General features: G+C 34.1%; 1 pseudogene; it reads left to right on the top strand.

Annotated features, from left to right (window-relative positions):
* The window catches only part of LOC133101650 (uncharacterized), a 50,173-nt pseudogene that overhangs the window by 4,738 nt on the left and 21,474 nt on the right, over positions 1-23,961 (top strand).

Genomic DNA, 23,961 nt, shown 5'->3' with positions numbered 1-23,961 from the left:
TTCACTATTCTAGCCTAGACTTTCTGACTAGGCTGTGAGTTGGATTTTACCAAATTTAGAGAAAATTTGGACTATAACACAAAACTTGTTGGATAAATAAAACCCCTTAAATACTTCCCTTTCTTCTAAAACTTGAGATATTGTTACCAAAAGATGTGGCTTATTAACCCTATACATAGTTGATTTACGAGTACTATATTCATAAAAGTTTTATTCCCCTCACATTTTTATTCTGAATCTCATATGCTGGCAACCAGCAGATCTGATTTGTTTTTAGAGTAAGAAAGGCTCAGTAGCTAGGAGAGCTGGGCATTTCTGGGATCTGTTAAGTCTCATAATTGACAAATGTTGCTTCATCAATCACAAATAGGCCACAGTCCCAAAATCCATTCTCCATTCTCCACCATGCCATTCTGAAGAGATAAATTACTGCTATTTTTGTAACATGGTCCTACAATGGCTCAATGAACTGATTTAAAAATCTTTAAAATATCACAACCAAAACCACATCCTAAATTTATAAAAATGAATTAAAGTTTGACTTATAGCTGTCAAATGTGTACTCCAGGTAGGAATACTTCAAGGAAGTGCAGCAAAGGAAACTTGCCATTGCCCAAGAACATGAAGAAAATTTTTGACCTAGATAATCTAAATCATTGGTTTTGGAATTCATTACAGATTTCATTCTCCTCCTAGCAGATATATTGTCTAATCACATTTTAGGCTAGTACTAATATAAAGCTTTATCCCTTGACATACCTGATTATTGGGAAGAATAGACAGGTAAGAGGGATAGACAGAAGTCTTCAGCCCGAGTCCCGAGTCTTCAGCCATTCGGCTCTTTTTTCTTTACGTTTCTAACCTCTATTTATCCTCTATCCTTTCTTAACCCTTTTACACTCTCCTTATTTCTTCATTCTTCATTTTTTTATGCTCATTTCTTTTTCATTCATTTTTGTAAATATTTGCTGCTTTATCTGAGGGAAAACCTCCTGCCTTCTGATGCAGCCTCTGCCCTTGGACCTTTTTGAACTGTTTTCCATGCTCAGTTAAGTTTAGTGTCATGCTGATCAAATTTGAGGGTGACTTGTAATATGTTTAATGAAAATATTAGTACTTTGAATAATGAATGGAAACTGTCTATTAGAGTGTAAGCTACATGAGGGTAGATATTTATTTTACTAATGGTAAATTTCTAGTCCTTCAAATTTTTTTTTGGTGTGTGGTAGGAAAAAATCAAAAGAGTAGAAGCCAAAGAGTTTCAGATCAGAGAATATGAAGATGGAATAATATCATTTTGGAAATGGAATCTGGATATCTGCAATTGGATTTTTGTCTGGTTATTTAATGTGGTCCAGGGTTGGGCTTTTTGATGGTGCCAGATTTCCATTAAGGAGCAAGGAACTACAAACAATATAGACAAATATGATGCAAACTGTAGTGGAACTATGGAAAGGACATGAAGAAAAATTCTGACACAGGAGTTAAATCTGTCTAGAAGAACGAGAAAAAAATTTCACAGGGAAAATAATATGTGAGAGTTCAAACTTAAGAAATGAGTAGGAATTCACTGGCTACAGAAGGAAAAGGTGCATGCCCAGAAAGGGAATAGCAAATAATTGATGATATATTGGATGAGACTTTTTCCTGATGCTCCAGAATTAGTGAATAGTACGTCCTTTCTCCATTGCCAAGGCTCACTGAGAGCCAGAAAAAGAAGCCTGCCAGAATATGCTTCCTCTTGCCCACTTCCAATTATATTTGGAGAAGATCGTGTTGGGGGTGACTATGGTGGTGAAAGTCACTGGGTTTTTATATGGGTGGCAGTGAAGCAGCTTATATTCTCCTTTTATAGAGGCAAGGATGTGAATGATTCTCAGGGATAGAGTAGATGCTGTAGAAAGAATCCACCAACATGCTCCAGATAGGAAAAGGAGTTTGATGCCTATGGGAGAGTTGCAAATTCCAACCTAATTAAGTAAAGAGAAATGCCCCCACCCCTATGCCACATCTTTCCTTTCTGTCCTCAAACATGGAGGATGCAGATTTTGGAGGAGGAAGATGAGGAGGCAGTAAAAGCTGAATAGCCCTCTTCCACAAGCACAGGTCTAGTTTGTACTGGGTTTCGGGACGAGTTTAGAACAGAATAAGAGATTGGAGTTTAAAGTGGAATGAACTAATTTCAAAGGCAGAAAGTGATTGTGCATTTATGTAAGCTGCCTAGCTGGGATGAAAAAGTGCAATTTGACCTATTTTAGTTCAGGGTAATGATTGGAAGAAATATAAAATTTTCATATTCATATTCCCAGATAATTGATATTGTTCCAAAAACAGATGGTTTACGTGTGCGAAAACACAGGTATAAAAGAGCATGATGTATTCCAAGTAAATAGTTTGGAATGACTAGAAATCAGAGGATATGCTGGGAAATGCTGAGAGATACAGCTAGAAAGTTAAGCAGGGCTTTCTCTTCCTTCTTTAAAATTTGAATTTTTTTTTTTTTTTTTTTTTTGGTGGAGAATCTCCTGAAAGCTATTAAGCATGAAAGTGATATGAACAGTTTTGCACTTTGAAAATACTGAATGTCTGATAAATTTATTTTAATCAGTCAACAGCTGGAAGCCAAATTAAATTTTAGGAAATATATTTTGGGAGATACATTAATAATACGTATATCATACACCTTACGCAAATAGAAAAATGAAGAACTAGAAATCATGTAATATGAGATTTTCTAGAGTAGGAGGTATTCGATTTAGGCTTTGGATACTGGTAGAATTTTCATAGGTAGAAATAAATTCAAAGGGATAACTGATTAAACTTACCAGAAAATAGAAGTCATATAGATAAGATAATTACATAATGTATTGTCCAAAATGGGGCACTTTTGAGAATGAAAAGGGAAATTAATTATGCTGAGGAAAACAGGAAACCAGACTTATGGTCAGAAAGTTGGATGTATATTTACCTATATGTAGAAGCCAGAAAAGATATTAAAGGAAGAGTGTGAGAGATACTCAATTAACCTGTTAGGTTTGTACTTTGAGCAATAGGGAAACACTGAAGAGGTTCTATCAAAACAGCGCTTCACTAAAATTAATGGAATACAAGGATTTAAGGGTGTAAGGGAATCAGTTAAGCATCCTCCATTGAAATCTACGAGGGCATAAGAACCTGAATAATGGTGATGACAATGAGAAGTCAAGATGGGTTCCAAAAACAGTTACTAGAGCAAACAAAAAAGTCTGGTTATCAATTCTATGTGGCTACTAAAATTATGGGTGGAATCAAATATGACTTTAATATTGTGAGAGTTTGAACTAAATTTTTGTTGTGGACATGAAAAATGGATGGAATTGGATGATTTATTATTGATAGTTCAGTGTTATATAATAATATAGCTTTTGGAGTTTCTGAGTTAAACTCAAGAGTTTTCCTTTTTCTCTTCCTTTGTTTCCTTTTCTTTACATCACAGGACTTCTCAAAGCCTTAATTTGCTAATGAACATTGCAAATCTCTAATGTGGAGAATTATTATGCACTACAAAGCACGGAAAAATGGAATGGCAATTCAAAGTCACAGACTAGTTTGTGCGAAAGCAAGATTAGTTCTCAGGTCTCCTGATTCTCAATTCGATAGCTTTTTTTTTTTTTTTCCTTCTCAGTTGAAGCAATAGCAGTGAATGAGGATATACAAATATTAAGTAGAGAGCGGTAAGAGGGTGGAAAAGCCTAAAAAGCTTGAATCTCCAGCAAAGTATACATATGAAAAGAAAGAAAGTAATGCCCTAACACAAGGACCAACATATTCCAGTGAAATAAAATCTAAATAAGAAAAGTTTCAAGCAGAGGTGTCTTAGGCTATTTAAGCTGCTATAACAAAATACCACAAACTGGGGGGCTTATAAGCCACAGAAATGTATTTTTCACAGTTTTGGAGGCTGAAGTCCTAGGTCAGGGTGCCAGCATAATGGGATTCTGGTGAAGGCCCTCTTCTGGGCTGCAGACTGCTGACTTCTTGCTGTGCCTTCACATGGTAGGAGGGGCAAGGGATCTCTCTGGAGCCTCTTTAATAAAGGCACTAATCCTATTTATGAGAGCTCTTCCCTCATGACCTACTCATCTCCCCAAAACCCCATCTCCTCACACCATCAACTATGGGGGTTAGGATTTCAAAATACAGATTTTAAGAGGACACAAACATTCAATCCACAGCAAGAGTAAAATTAACTGTGTAAAGTATTTCAGAAAACTAGAGCAGGAGGAAAACTAAAAAAAAGACGTAATACTTTGGAATGCAGGCTTAGATAAAATTTATAGTCAATACAGGAGAATGTATAACATGTTAAAGCCAGGGTTTAGAAGTAGATGGATGAAAATTCACACACAAGAGGTGATCATATACACTAATATACAATGCCATTTCTAGAACCCAGTGCTAACTCATAACTAGTGACTCTTGGATGAAGGGCCAAGCAGGGCAAGCAAACACACTAGGAACTAATCTTGATATAATCAAATGTTGAATATATGCCTAGAATGTGACATTCCTAGGAGCTGATCTCCAATTATACGTCTATGGCATAATGTATGAATAAGATGAGGTATGTGGACATTTCACATTTGCTGTGATGGTAATGGGCATGTATATAATATATCTATAGCTATTTCTATATCTGTATCTATATATCTAATATTAAACAAAGATACATTTTGTTCTAGCTTCATTTTTAATGATTTTTATAAATATATCTGTAAACAGGTAGAAGGGTAAGTGTAAAGGGGAAATAAACATGCAAGCATGAGGAGTTAAATGTCATTGCAAAGATATAGTAAAAGCAACAGGTTATTGAATCAAGAACATAGCAAACATTGAGAGGGAGCGATTATGAAGTCTGACAGGCAGAAATAAGAAATAGCTGAGATGAGAACAGGCGGAAAGGAAAAGTTGATTAAAGTTTAACAGTGCACTACATGAAGTTGTTCACCATTGAATAATTTAAAATTTTATAAATGAAGTATATTACAGAAAATTTTTAAAGTTCCATGTAAAAATTGGCATCTGTATAATGAATAATTTAAAATAAATGTAAAAATGATAGATAATTCAATTATAGCTATGCCAGTAAAATATTACTACCTTTATTAAGAAAACCAAGAAATATCTGCCTGTTAAAGTTAGCATCTTCACTTCCTTTAAGTTGTTTTAAATCCAATTGCCTATATAATATTCCAAATATATTCGCAAAGTACTTTTACTATTTTGCATAACAGTCTGATATTCCTGTGTTTATACTTGTTCAGGTGCCTCCAAAACTCTTAATGAATTGTCTGACCTATCTGGGACCTATAATTCTGTTCATATTATCTAAATTTGCTTAGGAATAGATAAATACATGGTCAGAACATAGTTCTTTCATTTACAAATCAGGACAGTATTCAGCATTACAATTTATTCTCTAATACATAACTGATACAAAATAGATTGGTTGAATTCATATCAGCCATGCATAGTAATATCATAAGTTTTTATTGAAGTAAAATAAAAAACAAATTCTGCAGTGTCAGACTAATAAAAAGAACGATTTAAATCACATTGGTCTTTCACAGGCATACTTTCAATCAATAAGAACAGAGGAAATTGCATCCACTATAAAGAGAATTAACCTTTCCTAGACATGATTGGTGTTTATTACATGAATTAGAGCTCTAATGTACTAGTCACTATTTACCTGAAAAGAATTTATTTGAAATTAGTACATCACACTCTTGTCTTCTTCTTGGATCAATTTTGTATTAGTATAATTTATTTTATTTTTGTTTATAGACTACCATTAATAGATCAAACTGTTGTTCTGAACTGATGATGAACACAATAATTCATATAAATAGGCCAATATTTTCATTTTAATGACAATCTTTTTTTTCATGAGATAATAGGAGAGTACAAAGTCTATTCTGCTAACACATTTCAATGTATATTTGGATATATATTGAGCAAGAGAAGACCAGCTTGATAATAATAATCTTATAAAAGCAAAAAAATTTCTTTTAAAATTGTAACAGAGCAAGAGGTGAGAGTGAGAGAGAGAGACTTTTATCATATATAAGTTCAGCTTTAGTTAGGACACTGGCTATTTAAACCTGGGGATAAAAAAGGAGATACATGATTTTTGTCTCTAAAGGTATTTAAAATCAACATTATGGTATAATTAAGAAGAAAGTACTTGCAAAGATCTGGATGGTTATGAAAAGCTTTCATAAAAGAGATTTAACTTGAACTGATAATTTATACTTTCTGTCTTTTCACTGAATATCTCCTGAGATTCCTGTACTTCAACTTCATTAGGAGCTCTAAAGAAATAGAGTTAAGCAGTGTAATAGTTAACATACTTGTTTTTCAATTATTTATGGGAGTGTCTTTGGCATTTTGGTAGGTGGTATAATCACCTGCCAATTATAATCAGCCCAATTGTTGGTTTCAAATCCCGACTTGGCCACATCCTGTCATACAGTGGTAAAATTGCCTAGCCTATCTGAACCTCAGTTTCCTCGTCTGTAAGTTAGGGCTTATACTAGTAACTACCTCAAAGGGGTGCAGTGAAGATTAAGCAGGCTAATATATGTAAAGTCCATAGCAGAGGACCCTGAAAATAATGATTAAAATGTGTATTGAATGCTTACTGCTACTACTACTACTACTACTATTGTTATACTACTTAGGGAATTATTTACTAATAATTGGTTTCAGCAATGTGTATCTATTTTGGATGGTAGTAAAATTTGATCTGGAAATCACCAATTTTTTTCTTTTTTAGTTGAAGTAATGGATGCGTTCGTAACGCACAATTCGATCATCATTAAATTATCATTTTAATTAGCACCTTAACTAAGGTAGTAATACCTTAGTTATACGTAAGAGAAAACTCAAACAATGGTTGTTTAAACAAGAAAAAATATTTGTTTTCACTTATATAAAAGATGTTCAGAGATCATCAGGAATCTGGGCTTCTTCGGTCTTTACGCCATTCCATCCTCAGTGCAAGGCTTTCGCCCTCAAGTTTTGCTCATGATTCAAGCGGGCTGCTGGAGGTTAAGCTGAAAAGTTTTTTCTCTAGAGAAGAGCACAGGGAAGTGGAGCAAGTTTCAAGGAAAATCTATCTTACATCTGAGTTATATTTTAAAGAGGCTATAAAAAGTGTCCTCATATGCATACTTACTCTCCCCTTGTTGTTATGAAATTCAAAGTACTGTTCATGATACAGAAACTCCGTGTGCGTGGATACAGTTGACTTGGAGGTCAATAATCCATCACAGAATATGTTTAAATTGTACCTTGAGAAAGAGTTTAAACCAGGATAAACATGCCTAGAGATGTAAAATTTTCTAGAGATGTAAAGTTTGCAGAATAACTTTTTAAAAATGGTCGGTAACCAAGTGTTCTTTCTAAAGAATAGTGAGAATCTACTGTGAGCTGAAGCTGGGAAAGCAGTTTAATGCCAGGTCAAGGCAGTATTTGGATTCTAAGGTGGAATAGAATAAAAATAATAGTATATAACATTAATTGGGTGATTACTGCATGCCATGCACTCATGATGACCCAAAGAGATGATGTACTATTTAAATATCCAGAAAGAATCAAAAAGAATACTGGATCTGGAAGATTTTAGTGACTCACCTAAAAATAAACATCTAAGAGTCAGGATTAGGATCAAATGTAGGCAGTCTGACCCAAGGGCCAGCCTCCTTATCTGTATTCTCTAATGTGTATATGCCTCACAATTTGATTTTCACTTTATTTTATAGATTTTGGGGAAGCATTTAAAATTTTGAGGAAAGAGTTAAAAGCAAAATTATGACAGTAGTTTGAGAAATAGGAGAGTTTAAATGTTTAAAAGCAGAGGGTTTCATTATTTATTCATTCATCCATGCTAGACAATGGAAATATAATGGGGCATGTCTAGTATTTTCCCGAAACTTACAGTTTGATTAATTTAAAGACATAGAATCTCACAGACACACCTTAGTTTATATTAGCAAACATTGCTAAGGAATTGGTCTTTTTCCACAAGAATGTTTTAAATGAGGAGTTTTTTCTATCTCTGATATAAACTAAAAATGTGTTTTCTGATTTATCTCCTAGGAAGAAGAAGTGGGATTTGATTTTTTTCAACTGAGATTAGAGGAGATAAGGCATTTAGGAAATTGAAATTCAGTTCAAAATGTAACTGATACAACACATACAACACATCTAACAAACAAGATATATTTTTACTATTATTTGCTTTGTTTAATGATCATTTTTTATTTTGTTTTTTTTAAGTTGGGAAGATGCTTAAAACATTCAACCCCAAACATACAGGAATGGATTCAAATGTGCTCGGGTTAGATTCTTGCTTTTGATTTTATAATGAACCACTCATAAAAATGATTGAAATCACTACGTATTTTCAGGCTTTTAGCATTTTAGAATAATTACCACCATATATTGGACAATCTATATAATAAGTAATATTGATACCCAGCACCATGACAACTTAATAGCCATTTGTGTCTCAGTATGTTGGCCACAAGTTGAAATAAGCAGTATAAAAGGATTAGAATTCCAAAATCAATTTTGAAAATCACTGATCTTTCAAACCCAGGAAGGAAAATAAACAAAACAACAGGCATTTTAATAGAGAGTCTTAATTCTAATGAAAAGGAAGACCTCTCTTACAGCATTTTATATACTTTATTTTGCAAAGTTCACATATTCTCCCTATGTTCTCTGATAGAAAAAAATTGTTGACAACAGTTGACTTTTATTAGTTTTGGAGGTACTTTGGCTAACTTGATGAAATCTAGGTAAATGCCATGAACACTTAAGTGGCTCAGTTCAGTTGTTTGTATTTACCATCCTTGACATGTGTTTTTCATCGTTGTGGTTTCAAATCTGTTTTACTTTAGTCACCATGTCCTCAATCCAGTATGAAAATGAAAGTACAAAGAGCAAAGATAAGGATGTGGCTTTACTTTTTTGGCACAAATATAATCCTATAGTACAGTTGTCTTTAACTTGTTTTTCCCCAAAACACAACAAGCAAAACAATAGGATATCATTTCATAGTAGTACGCAGAGACATACTACACAGAAACAATTATTGGGTATCTGTTTGAAAATTTTTCACTTATATTGCAGTGTTACAAGGAATACACTTGTGTATGTCTTTGCATTCTTTAGTGAGTATATCTCTTAGGTAAATTTAAAAAATAGAATGTCTAGGTAAAAGGATATAATAGTCTAGATTCTGAAAAATATTGCCAAAATGTCCTCCAAATGTTGTATTGATTCTTAATTCTAACAGCAATGTTGTTCTTTCACACACATTCCAAAAACAATTATTTACAAACTTGTTACTATTGCCAATTTGAAAGATAGAAATGGAATTCACTATTTTAGTTGGCATTTGTTTTTGAGTGAGTTGAGCATTATTTCTGAATGTTTTGGGGCCACTTATATATATATATATATATTTGTATAAATTAACATGACATAAAATCAACCCATACTTAGGCAGATTAACCTCCCTAATTTGAGTGGACCATATCCATCCATTGAAGGTCTAAATAGATCAAAAGACTGAATAAGAAGGAACTCTCTCTCTCTGCCTGACTCTCTTGAGGCTAGGACATTGGTATTCTCTTGCTCTTGGCCTCAGACTTGGCTGGAACATACACCATTTGATCTCCTGTTTCTTAGGCCACTGGACTTGGATATCATTGGCTCTCCTGGGTCTCCAGCCTGCCAACTGCAGATCTTGAGACTTCTTGGCCCTATAACCATGTGCCTATTTTTTATAATAAACTCCTTTATAAATATATATATAAATATTTATATATAATATAGGTGTATTATCCAATTTCTTATAATAATAGAATATATATACTCAATTTCCTATAATAAGACTCTTTACATATACATATATAAATAGATATACAAACATACCTCAGAGATATTGCAGGTTCAGTTCCAGACCACTACAATAAAGCAAATATTGCATTAAAGCAAGTCACACAAATTTTTTGGTTTCCCGGTGCATATAAAATTTATGTTTACACTATACTGTAGTCTATTAAGTGTGCAATAGCATTGTGTCTAAAAAACAATGTACATACCTTAATTTAAAAATATTTTATTGCTAAAAAATGCTAATTGTCATATGCGCCTTCAGTGGGCTATAGTAGTAGTAACATCAAAGATTAGTGATTATAGACACCATAACAAATATAATAATAATGAAAAACTTTGAAATATTGCAAGAATTACCAAAATGTGATATAGAGACAAAAAGTGAGCCAATGCTGTTGAAAAGTGGCACCAATAGACTTGCTTGATGCAGGGTTGCCACAAATCTTCAGTTTAAAAAAAATTCAGTATCTGTGAAGCACAATAAAGCAAAGCACAATAAAATGAGGTATGCTTGTATAAATATCCTATTGGTTATCTTTCTCTGGAGGACCCAGATTAGTATAGATTTTGCTACCAAGAATTGTTCTAGAGGAACAGAATTTTAAAGATGAGTTTTCTGAATTTGTTTTGGGGTTTCTGGTATTGGCTCTTTAATCAGATTAGGTTTAAAGATGCTAGGAACTATATTTTCAGTAGTGAAAGAGCACTGATCATCCATGGCATGATCTGGCAATAGAGATACTCAAAATACCTCCACTGGATACTCCCAATCAACCACTTATAAGAAAGAAGGATCTGAATGACTGTCACCATGATACTTTTGAACATTTTTGGAAAAATAACAAATGTAATGAGATTGAGTGGTTGCTCCTGATGTCCCTGGACAAAGCACTGAAAGAAAAGGATGAGCTAGGGATTCAAATTCCCAGCTCTACGTGTGCTCTGAAGGAGATCCTTATCTCCTACCTCAGAACCGAGATTGCTAAAAATCAGACACAGGATCTCAACCAGCCACTGGCTGAATTATAATACAAATTGAACTTCCAGCCTTGCAGAGTGTCTACAGTTAATGTGAGGGCATTGATTGGGCAAGAATGGGATCCTGAGTTAGAATAGGGACATCTGGGATGACCCTGGTGAAGCTGGAAACATTGAGCCTCTAAATCCTGATCATTCTACGTTACCAGTGGAAGAGACCTGCCTTGCCCAGTGGGAGTGGCCTCCCTACCCTCAGTGCCTCTCCACACTGTCTGATAGGATTAATCTTGCATTGCCTAAGGACACTGTAATGGCCAGTTTATGGACCCAGAACACATTGAATGAAGTAGAGGCTTGGTTCCCTTGAAGGAAGACTCTGCTACGCTGCCAAAACTTTATACTGTTAATCTTTCTCCCAGCCTTCCTATGGCCTTTAACTGAGGTAGGTACACTGGGGAAAGGGAAATAATCAGATCTGGGGGAGACTGAGATACTGTCTCTGAACTGATACTAAGTCCAGGGAATTAACTGTAACTGTAGTTCACAAATCAGAGTAGAGGCTTACAGAAGTCAGGTGATCAATGGACTTTTAGCTCAGATCTATCTTACAGTGGGCCAGGTGGGTCCCTGAACCCATCCTGTGGTTATTTTCCCAGTTCCAGAATGCATACTTGGAATAGATATACGCAGCAGCAGGCTGAATTCCCGTATCAGTTCTCCAACCTGTGGAGTGAGGGCTATTATGATGGGAAAGCCAAGTGGAAGCCACTAGAACCACCTGTACCTAGGAAAATAGTAAACAAAAAGCAATACTTCATTCCTAGTGGAATTTTAGAGATTTATGACACAACCAAGTACTTGAAGTGTGCGGGGATGGTGATTCGCACCACATCACCATTCAACTTGCCTATCTGGCCTGTGCAGAAGACAGGTGGATCTTGGAGAATGACAGTGGATTACTGTAAGCTCCAATCACAGCTGCTTGTACCAGATGTAGTTTCATTGTTTGAGCAAATTAACACACCCCACATACAGTTATTGCTCTGGCAAATGCTTTTTTTCTCCATCTCTGTTAATAAGACCCACCAGAAGCAGTCTGCTTTCAGCTGGCAAGGTCAGCAATACATCTTCACTGTACCCTCAAGGGTATATCAACTCTCCAGCCCTATGTCATAATTTAGTTCTGAGGTATCTTTATCACCTTTCCCTTGGAGAAAATGTCACCCTGGCCCATCACATTGATGTTATTACACTAATATCACTACACTGGGCTGAGTGAGCAAGAAGTAGCAACTACTCTAGACTTATTGGTAAGACATTTGCATGTCAGACAAATGCAAATCTGACAAAAAATCAAGGGTCTTCTACCCCAGCAAAATTTTCAGGGGTCCAGTGGTGTGGGTCATGCCAAGAAATTGCTTCTAAATCTCTTCTAAAGTGAAGAATAAGTTATTGCATCTGGCCCCCTTTTCAACCTAATAAGAGGCAAAATGCCCAGTGCTCTTCTTTGGATTTTCGAGGTATCGTATTCCTCATTTGAGAGTGTTACGCCAGCCCATTTACCAAGTGACCTGTATTCTAGTTTCAAGTGTGACTCAGAGCAAAAGAAGACTCTGCAACAGGTCCAAGCTTCTTTGCAAGCTGCTCCCCCACTGAGGCCACATGATCCAGCACATCCAGTGGTGCTTGAAGTGTCAGTGGCAGATGGGGATGCTCTTTGGAACATTTGACAGGCCTCTATAGGGGGCAGTTTTGCAGCGCATGCCCTTAGGATTTTGGAGCAAGGCCTTACCCTACTCTGCAGATAACTCTTCTCTTTCTGAGAAATAATTCTTGGCCTGATGCTGGGCCTTGGTGGAGACTGAATGCTTAACCATGGGCTGCCAAGTTACCATGTGACTGGAGATTCCCATAATGAACTGAGTGTTATCTGACCCACCAAACCATAAAGCTGGGCATGGACAGCAGCCCTCCATCATCACGTGGATGTGGTATACAGTAGTGCCCCCCTTATCTGAGGTTTCCCTTTTCAAGGTTTCTGTTACCTATGGTCAACCATGGTTTGAAAATATTCAATGGGTAATCCCAGAAATAAACAATTCATAAGTTTTAAATTGCACAGTGTTCTGAGTGGCGTGATGAAACCTCAAGCAGTTCCACTCCATCCCTCACTGGTCATAAATCATTCCTTTGTCCAGCATATCCACCCTGTATATGCTACCTGCCCATTAGTCACTTAGCAGCCATCCCTGTTATCAGAAGGACTGTTGCAGTATCACAGTGCTTGTGTTCATCTAACCTTCAGTTTACTTAATAATGGCCCGAAAGCGAAAGAGCAGTGAGGTTGGCAATTCCGATATCTCTTCCAGTGACTAATGTATAAATTTTTTACCATAGGTATGTATGTATAGGAAAAAACATAGTATATATAGGGTACAGTATTATCAGTGGGCATCCACTGGGGGGTCTTGGAATAACGGGGCACTACTGTACACCATTGCCTCTTTTGTGTCTCCAGCTTGCTGACTGCAGATCTTGTGACTTCTCAGCCTCCATAATTGCGTGAGTTAATATCCTATATTTTATATGCATATACCTTTTTGGTTCTGTTTCTCTGGAGAACCTTGATTAATATACTCATCACACCAAGCTCTGGGAGCCCCACTAAGAATACACAACTATGACAGAACCAACCGCATCACTCACTCAAAACCAGCTTCTTCATATAACTTTTAATTCTATATTTAACCATAAGAAATTTTTATAAATATATATCTTTTCACATATATATACACATATATGTGTGTGTATGTAGATATATTGTACATATATAACAAAATATAACTATATATCTATATAGGTAGTATGCATGTATGTGTGAACATATATAAACACTTATATGAGAATTTTTGTGCAATTTCTCATAAAAACATGGGGAGAGACAGAGAGAGAAGAAAGAAACAAAGACAGAAAGCTGGAAGCAAAGTAAGAGACATAGCAATAGATCATTCATTCTCTTTGCAGTTTTATACAGAATTGTAATATTTTTATTATTTTCATAACTGTTTATCCTAATACCATCTTGGTTTCAGATTTGTTTTTATGTTTTTACTTGTGTATTTTGTTACTGGAACAAGTAAGGAGTATTTAGTAGGGGAAAGATTATTTATTATTTCCTTTTTGATTTAAAAGTTTTTTTTCTTAAATAATAAGGACATGGGCCTTTCTGTCTTATATGTTTGTAATGTATTTTTTTTAAGTTGATTATTTATATTTTTACTTGGAATAACATTTTTTGAAGTTCAGATATAAAGGAGTAATCTTAACTTAGGCTCTCATGATTAACACTGTTCAGACCCAAGCAAATTGCTTACACACATCCTTCCTTCACCTATGTTGTAAAAACAAAAGGCACTGCATTCAAATGCCATGAAGTTTCATAGGTCAGAGACAAACACTGTTTACAGCTGCAGTCAGAATTTCAGCAGTAGAAGTCCTTATGTAAGTAAAAGACGAATAAATAGACTTGTCAATCTTTCCTTTCAGATGGCATGAATGGAATATATTCTTGCATACCAAAGTACCATTTCTCAGTATTGTCTAATATCAAATTTTTGCCTTATCTTTGTATTGCAATTTGTGGTTCTGGTATTACTCATGTATGAGTAAGGTATTCTTAACAGTTGTTTGACAGCTGAAGAATATTTTTCACTTCAAAAATCCCCCTACATTTGTGTACATGTATGTATAGACATAACATGTGCAAAGCATAATACTGATTATTTACATGGGCAACTAGATGGGTATTGAATACTAAAATTGTGAATCAATTTATTTTCTTAACCAAAACCAGACAAAGATATCACAAGAAAAGAAAATTACAGGCCAATATCACTGATGAACATAGAAGCAAAGATCCTCAACAAAATGCTAACAAAATGAATCCAACAACACATTAAAAGGATCATATACCATGATCAAGTGGGATTTATCCCAGGGATGCAAGGATTCTTCAAAATATGCAACTCAATCAATGTGATACACCATATTAACAAACTGAAGAATAAAAACCCCATGATCATCTCAATAGATGCAGAAAAAGCTTTTGACAAAATTCAACACGCATTTGTGATCAAAACTCTGCAGAAAGTGAGCACAGAGGGAACCTACCTCTACATAATGAAGGTCATATATGACAAACCCACAGCAAACATTATTCACAATGGTGAAAAACTGAAAACATTTCCTTTAAGATCAGGAACAAAACAAGGTCTACTCTTGCCACTATTTCTCAACATAGTCTTGGAAGTCCTAGACACGGCAATCAGAGAGGAAAAAGGAATAAAAGGAATCCAAATCGGAAAAGAAGAAGTAAAACTGTCACTGTGTGCAGATGACATGATACTATACATAGAAAATCCTAAAGATGACACCAGAAAACTATTAGAGCTAATCAGTGAATTTAGTAAAGTCGCAGGATACAAAATTAATACATAGAAATCTCTTGCATTCCTATACACTAACAATGAAATATCAGAAAGAGAAATTAAGGAAACAATCCTATTTACCATTGCAACAGTAAGAATAAAATACCTAGGAATAAACCTACCTAAGGAGGCAAAAGACCTGCATGCAGGAAACTATAAGACACTGATACAAGAAATCAAAGATGACACAAACAAATGGAGAGATATATCATGTTCTTGGATTGGAAGAATCAATATTGTGAAAATGACTATACTACCCAAGGCAATCTACAGATTCATTGCAATCCTTATCAAGTTACCAATGGCATTTTTCACAGAACTAGAACAGAAAATGTTACAATTTGTATGGAAACACAAAAGACCCTGAATAGCCAATGCAATCTTGAGAAAGAAAAATGGAGCTGGAGGAATCAGGCTCCCTGATTTCAGATTATACTACAAAGCTACAGCAGTCAAGACAGTATGGTACTGGCACAAAAACAGAAATATAGACCAATGGAACAGGATAGAAAGCCCAGAGAAAAACCCACATACCTATGGTCACCTAATCTATGACAAAGGAGGCAAGAATATACAATGGAGAAAAGACAGCTTCTTCAATAAGTGGTGCTCAGAAAACTAGACAGCTACATGTAAAAGAATCAAATTCCCTAACACCATCCACAAAAATAAACTCAAAATGGATTAAAGGCCCGAATGTAAGGCCAGACACTATAAAACTCTTAGAGGAAAACATAGGCAGAACATTCTTTGACATATCGCAGCAAGATTTTTTTGACCCACCTCCTAGGGTAATGAATAAAATAAACTAAAATAAAAACAAAAATAAACAAATGGGACCTAATTAAACTTAAAAGCTTTTGTATAGCAAAGGAAACCATAAAAAAGATGAAAAGACAACCCTCAGAATGGGAGAAAATGTTTGCAAATGAAGCAACTGATAAAGGATTAATCTCCAAAATATACAAGCAGCTCATGCAGCTCAATATAAAAAAACAAACAACCCAATCAAAAAATGGGTAGAAGACCTAAATAAACATTTCCCCAAAGAAGACATACGGCTATCCAACAAACACATGAAGAAAAGATGTTCAACATCACTAATTATTAGAGATATGCAAGTCAAAACTACAATGAGGTATCACCTCACAGCAGTCAGAATGGCCATCATCAAAAAAATCTGCAAACAGTAAATGCTGGAGAGGGTGTGGAGAAAAGAGAACCCTCTTATACTGTTTTGGGAATGTAAATTGATACAGCCACTATGGAGAACAGTATGGAAGTTCTTTAAAAAACTAAAAATAGAACTACCATATTACCCAGCAATCCCACTACTGAGCATATACCCAGAGAAAAGCATATTTCAAAGAGGCACATGCACCCCAATGTTCATTGCAGCACTATTTACAATAGCCAAGACAAGGAAGCAACCTAAATGTCTTTCAACAGAGGAATAGATAAAGAGGATGTGGTATTTATATATAATGGAATATTACTAGGACATAAAAAGGAACAAAACTGGGTCATTTGTAGGGACGTGGATATAACTAGAGAGTGTCATACAGAGTGAAGTACTTCAGGAATAGAAAAATAAATATTATATATTAACACATATATGTGGAATCTAGAAAAATGGTATAGATGATCTTATTTGCAAAGCAAAAATAGAGACACAGATGTAGAGAACAAACTTATGGACACCAAGGGGGGAAGGGGGCGTGGGTTGAATTGGGAGATGGGGTTGACATATACACACTATATATACTATGTATAAAAAAGATAACTAATGAGAACCTACTGTATAGCTCAGGGAACTCTACTCACTTCTCTGTGGTGACCTAAATAGGAAGGAGATCCAAACAAGAGTGGATATATGTATACATATAGCTGATTCACTTTGCTATACAGTAGAAACTAACACAACATTGTAAAGCAGCTATACTCCAATAAAAGTTAATTAAAAAATATTTTCTTGAGCGTATATAAGATTTAATTAAATTTTCAAAAATAAATATAGATTTTCAGAATTTCTCCTAAATCAAATAATTTTGATATATAAGGTAATATATTTAGACACAAGGTATATGAGCTCTATTTGTACTCCTGCTATAGGCCTAGCAAATTCTAAAGGCAGATCTGCTTTATCTATGTCATTTATCTTCCTAGATTGTAGTAACAGTTAGGAATAAACATTTCGTTGATCAGAACTATCACTACTTGTGTTTCTGTAAGTGGGCTTCAATTCCAAAAGGGAAACACAAGATCAGAGGGTGTATTTTGCTTCTTGATAAGGAGAGAGAAAAAAAAGTGGTAGAATCATTTCTTTCACAAAGAAGTTTAGAAATCTGTAGCCATTTATTATTGCTTAGGTCTTGAGTATTTAAGTCACACTTCACCCTTGAGCGGAATATTTTAACCTTAAAGTTCTGGAATCAGCTGAGACTACTCCAGTTTGCCTAAGGGAAAGGCTTTTGTTTTTGTGTTGTTGTTGTTTTGGTTTTCTTTTCACAACTGGCCTAGAACTTTGAATGTCTGTAAACTCAGGGAAGAATCTGATTTTCCAGCTGACCTACATTCTTAATATGAGTTAGTTGAGACCCCAGGGCTAAGATTTGTTAAGATATGTTGAGAGTAGCCTCCATGGACTTTGGCTTTGATTTTCACATTCAAATTTCAGGTTCCCTATGAGACAGCAACAAGTCACTGGAGTGAGGGACGTTATACAGTCCTTATTTGCTCTGGTATACTCTCCCTCTTCTGCACTACAATTTTCACTTGAAATAAATGTCATATACTTTATTTCTTTAAAAAAAATATTTTGGTTAAAACTTTTGAGTCATTATTATGTGACAAACACTGTTAAAACACTTTCTATATGTTAGCTCAGGAATCTTGGTAAAAATTAATGAGCTGGTTAAAAGCATAGGCCCTAGAGCCAAAATTCCTGGGCTAAAATCTCACTTGGCAGCTGTGTTACCAGAACAAGCTACTTCAGCTCCCTGAATCTATACTCCTCATCTGAAGAATAGAGACAATAATAGCACCTTTCTCACAGGATGGTTATGAGGATTATTTGAGGTATTTGTTAGATGCTTAGAACTGTGTCCAGTACATAACAAGCACTCAGTACATTTTATCTACTCTTATGATGACTCTGCTGTGATGTTGGTTATGTTTGCGTATTGGTTGGTTTCTCGCTTTGCTGGAGACAGTCTGAAGCCAGCAAATCATTTCAATTATGTTTCTTTGTGCAAACTGGAAGCATGCAGTTAAATCTATATAAGTCAGTCTAATTTAGCTATTTATAAAAATAAACAGTTAGATTTATGGAAAATTAGGACTTAAAAAATCACTTCCAGGCAGCCACTTACAAAGTATTACTCATCAAGAAGGAGCTCCATGTATGGCCACAGGTAATAGACTTTTCTATAACCGCTCCATCATTTAAACATTAATCCTTTTAAAAATAGTGAAATTCAATTGACTTTAATGATTTTTTTTGCAAGAAATAAAATAATTTCAAAGTTATAACTGCTAATATCCTAGAGATTTAGATATCCTCAGGGTCCATGCCACATAATTATTAATGATATGTAGGGTAACATTCACCTACTATATTGCTGCATGTAAACGGTGCTCCCTTTTGACTGGTAAATCTGATCTAATGTAGAGTAGTGAATTACAAAAAAATAAGGAATGTTTTCCTATTGATTTCATTAAATATTTAAAATCTTTTTCTCCTATAAAAACAAAACAGTCTCTTTTAATGGATAATAATATTTATTTATAATGTTTTCTGAGGCTCTTATTTAAAAAACTAATGGTAAATCTTGTCAGCTCAGTTTTTTGGCAGCCCACAAGTACAATGCATACATTTAATGGATATCAGCATAATCACAAACTGAGAATATTACTGATATGATTGCCACGTTAATGTATTTGTTTTTAATAAAGTAGAAAGGATTAATGTTGAACATGCAGAAAGTCATTGACTTTTCCTTCTGGTTTTTATTTCTTTTTTTTCTTTAAAGTCTGGGTATCTTTTTTTTTTTCTTCTTTCTAATGATCGACTTTGAATTGGAACTATCTATAGGGTGCCTTGAATTGCTATTACATAGCTCAGCAGGGACCTTTAACACCTTCTGTAGGGTTGTACAAAATATCAATTTAATCCACTGACAGAATGACTCTGTTGCTTTGTTCTGTTACCTTACTTTGTCTCCTTGCATTATTGTTTTTATTCAGATGGTAAATCACAGTACATTGTGATGGAAAGTCACTATCTCTCAGTGAAGGATTGTACATACCCACATCGTAAATAATGGAAACTTCCTAATGTCTTCATGAAGTAAATAAGTTATTGTGGGTTCCTTCTTCCCATACCAAACTTAATTCTCAGGTAGTATTTTAATAAATTTTATTGGGACATGAAAGTCAGATATAAATTCTTTTTTCAAATTTAGGAAGAAAGGCCAATAGTTTTCAACAAATGACTATACCTTATACTGGGGTTAGGTAATTTTCAATAAAATACAATAGTGTTAAAATAGTGCAGTGATTCCTCATATATTTATCACCGAGTTTATCTCTTTATATACATTACCACAATTTCACATCACATCCTCAACCCCAAATCAAAAGTAATTCATTTGTTAATACCATCTAATATTCAATTATTGTTCACCATTCTTAAATCATCACAATTCAATGAAGAAAACAAAATATGGAATACTCTACTCACACCAAAAAGTTCACATGTCTGACTCTTTAAAATCAATCCCTTTCTTTATTCTTCAACCACTGATCAGTTTTAAGTTCTTAAATTTACCTTTCCCAGAATGTCACATAAATGAAATCATGTGATGTGCAGCTTTTTGAGTCTTCCAACTTAGTAAAAAACAAATTATTTGATCATATATATTGGGTCTATTCCTGCATCCTCTATTCTGTTTTATTGGTTTTTCTATTGTTATACCAATACTACATTGTCTCGTTTTGTCTTGAAATCAAGTAGGGTAAGTTTTTGAAGTTTGTTCTTGTTTTTAAAAGGTTTTTTTTTTTTTTTGGCAGGAAAGGGTATTTTTAATTCTTTTTATCTCTCTCTTAATTTTAGAATTAGCTTTTACCAAAAAAAAAAAAAAAAAAAAAAAAAAGACCCCGCTGGGATATTGTGGGGTATTGCATCGAATCTACATGTCAATTAGGGGAGAATACATCTTAACAATATTCAGTCTTTCAATTTGTGAACATAGTTTTTCTTTTCACTTATTTAGACTTCTTTTATTTTTGTCATTAATGTTTGTAGTTTTCAGCATATAACTCTTATAGATATGTTTAGCTATATACTTAGATATTCCATGTTACTTGTTGTTATTATAAATAATACCTTTTAAAATTTTAATTTTCAGTTTTTCTTTGCTAGTGTTTAAAAATACAAATGATTTTTTAAAATTAACTTTGTATATTGTGATGTTGCTTTATACTTATTTGTTTAGTAGCTCTTTTTTAGATTCTTTAGCATCTTCTATGTAGGTAATCATGTTGTGAACAAATAGAGAAAATTGTATTTCCTTCTTCCCAATACCCATGCATTTTATTTATTTTTCCTGTTTTACCGGATGGACTGGGCCCTGTTGAATTGGAATGACAATAACAGATACCCTTTATTTGTTCCTAATCTTAGGAAAAAATCATCATCTTTTACTGTTACGTATGATGCTAACTGTAGGATTTTCAAAGACGCATTTTATTAGATTAAAGAAGTTGCCTTATATTCCTTTTTTTTTTTTTGCTGAAAGTTCTTATCATGAAGAGATATGGGAATTTATCTAATGCTTTTTCTGCGTCTACAAGGTGATAACATTTTTTTTTCTTCTTTAGTGTGTTGATATGGTGAATTACATTGTTTAATTAAAGAAAAATGTTTAACCAAGCTTGCATTTCTTGGATAAACTTACTTGATCATGATATATTATCTTTTAATAGATTGCTGAGTTGATGTGTTAATGTTTCACTTTAGATTATCACTTGTATGTTCATGAAGGATAGATACCCTTTTTTTTTACTTGTTATGTCTTTGTCTAGTACAATGATAAAAATATAAATAATCTCTCTGGGAGAACAGAGAATGTATAGTCAACTCAAATGGGGAGGTGGGAAAAGACTTCAGGGTGATGTAGTTGGAATGCTGAGTCTTGAAGAAGAAAGTTTTGGAAAGACAGGTAATATCACAGGAGAGGGTAGAAAACATTGAATGTACTTCTAAAATGCATACTTTAATAGCTCTAGTACCCTGGAATAGACAAATACATCAAAATTAGAAATGAATAAAAAAGTTTAGAATCCAACAGGGAAAAGGTCATAAAAATAAGTCTAATAAGGAGGATATAAGAATACTAAAAGATGGTGTAACATTTTTTTAAAACAAGTTAAAAAAAGAAAAAAAACATAGCCCCTACTCTAATTTAGTAAAACCAAATTAAGGATACCACAGAGAAAATGAAAACAAATATTCCAAACAAGAATTATAATCCTTCACTATTCATTTTAAATGGTCAGCACACAATATGTAAGAATAGAGTCAAGATCAATGGCAGGTAAGACTGGAAACTACCTAAGTCTTTTTCTGCAGGAGCCTACAAACCTTAGTGGCGTCAAATGTTAGAATTTTTAAACTGATTTCATTGCTATGATGAATTAACAGTCTATCAGGTACTGCTGAATGTATATACTTCCCCCCAAATTTGTGAATATATATATAGGCAAATGAATTTAAATAATAAATGAAGAACAGATTTTACCAATTTGAAATCTGAAATGAGTGCTTATTATGAGGGTGACTATTATCATTAATGTAAGATATCTGCGAAATAGGAAGAAAGATGAAAAGCCAACGGTCAGTTAGTTTGAAAGGAAGCAAGACACTAATTAATCCTTTGAGTATCACTAGAAAATCAAATCAGGCCAAGTTTGGATTATTTATGTAGTTGCAAACTGAAAAAGCCCAAACAGAAAGAAAAATCTTGACAGTTCTCCTAGTATTTGGCTTAAAACAAACAATTTTTTATAATATTCCATAACTAGTTACATAAAGGGATATGCAGAGCTGTGACTATATTCTTGAAGATGATACCATGCAAATGTCTGTAATCAATTTTATAACCCAAGGGGGGGCTGAATTATTTGCACTTGTATCATTTTGTCTTGCTGATAGACAACCTAGCCGCACAGATTGAGGCAGTTTTCCAAGTTGTTATTTGTTTCTGTCATTTTCAATTAATTTACTATTATTTTGGTAACTGTTTAATTTGGCTGTGGAAAGAACAATGAGTGCTTCTACATTTCCCAGCCAACATTCTCTCTATATGAAGCCATGTGACTATGGCCAATGTATTGCTGATGGAAATGCTCTACACTTCCAGGTATGGCCCACCAAATCTCCTGTGACAGCCACCAATCCCCAATCATTTCACAGCCAGATGCGGAGGATTGAGTGGGAAGACTTGAGAATCTACTAGATGGAAGGGGCATGGATTCCTGAATCACCACATGGAATCTGGCTGCCAGCTGGACTGAGTAAGAAATAAATAAATCTGAGTGAGAAAAAAATCTTTTAATTTTAAGGCAAAGAGACTTTGGCGTTGTCTGTTTCAGCACTGGTATTCTCTGATACCATGAAAAAAGATATAATATTTTGAATGATAAAAGTTCTGATTTCAAATATAATGAATCATTGGCTGGGCAAATGCAGAAAAAGAAGTTTTGGGGTTTTTTTGCTTATAATTCTTTTTTTTTTTTGAATTTTTGAATTTTATTTTATTTATTTATTTTTTATATAGCAGGTTCTTATTAGTTATCTATTTTATACATATTAGTTTATATATGTCAATCCCAATCTCCCAATTCATCCCACAGAAAAAGAAGTTTTCAAGTTTTTACATCGGCTAAATAGTGGTTGCATACTGTATCTAATGTTTGCTTCAATGTTGAGAATAAAATAAAAATTGGATACAGTGTAAAAAAAGAGGCAACACAGATAAAGGAATAAGACAGGCTTTAAGAAAGATATCCAAAATAATGGGATGATTTCACCTATGGAAAGAATACAATATTGTACCTTCAAGAATATTTTAGGCTAAGCAGCAGGACCATCAATCCAGCTGAAAACAATTAAGATTATTAGTGACCATTAAAAAATAATAACTTAATTAACATGGAGCCATTAGTAGGATACCAAGGAAATAATCCATGACCTAGCCAAAATCTAACTGATGTGGAAATCCAGAATTAAGAATGGCAACATTACCCTAGGCCTTGCAAGCAGTTGACAAATGCAGTGAATTTAAGCTTTGGTTTAGGGATTAGAAGAAAATGTCTAGGATTTGCCTAAGATTGAAAATCAAAAGGCAGAAAGGCTAAAAATGAATGAATTCAAAAGTTAGAAATAGGAAAATGAATAAACCCAAAGAGTAAATAACTGGAAATATTAAGAATAAGAAGTAAAAATAATGAAATACTACAAAAACAGACAAAATGGAATCAACAA

The sequence above is a fragment of the Eubalaena glacialis genome, chromosome 11 (genome assembly GCF_028564815.1).
Source record: "Eubalaena glacialis isolate mEubGla1 chromosome 11, mEubGla1.1.hap2.+ XY, whole genome shotgun sequence".
Classification (NCBI taxonomy): domain Eukaryota; kingdom Metazoa; phylum Chordata; class Mammalia; order Artiodactyla; family Balaenidae; genus Eubalaena; species Eubalaena glacialis.
This window is presented reverse-complemented; position numbering and strand designations above follow the sequence as displayed.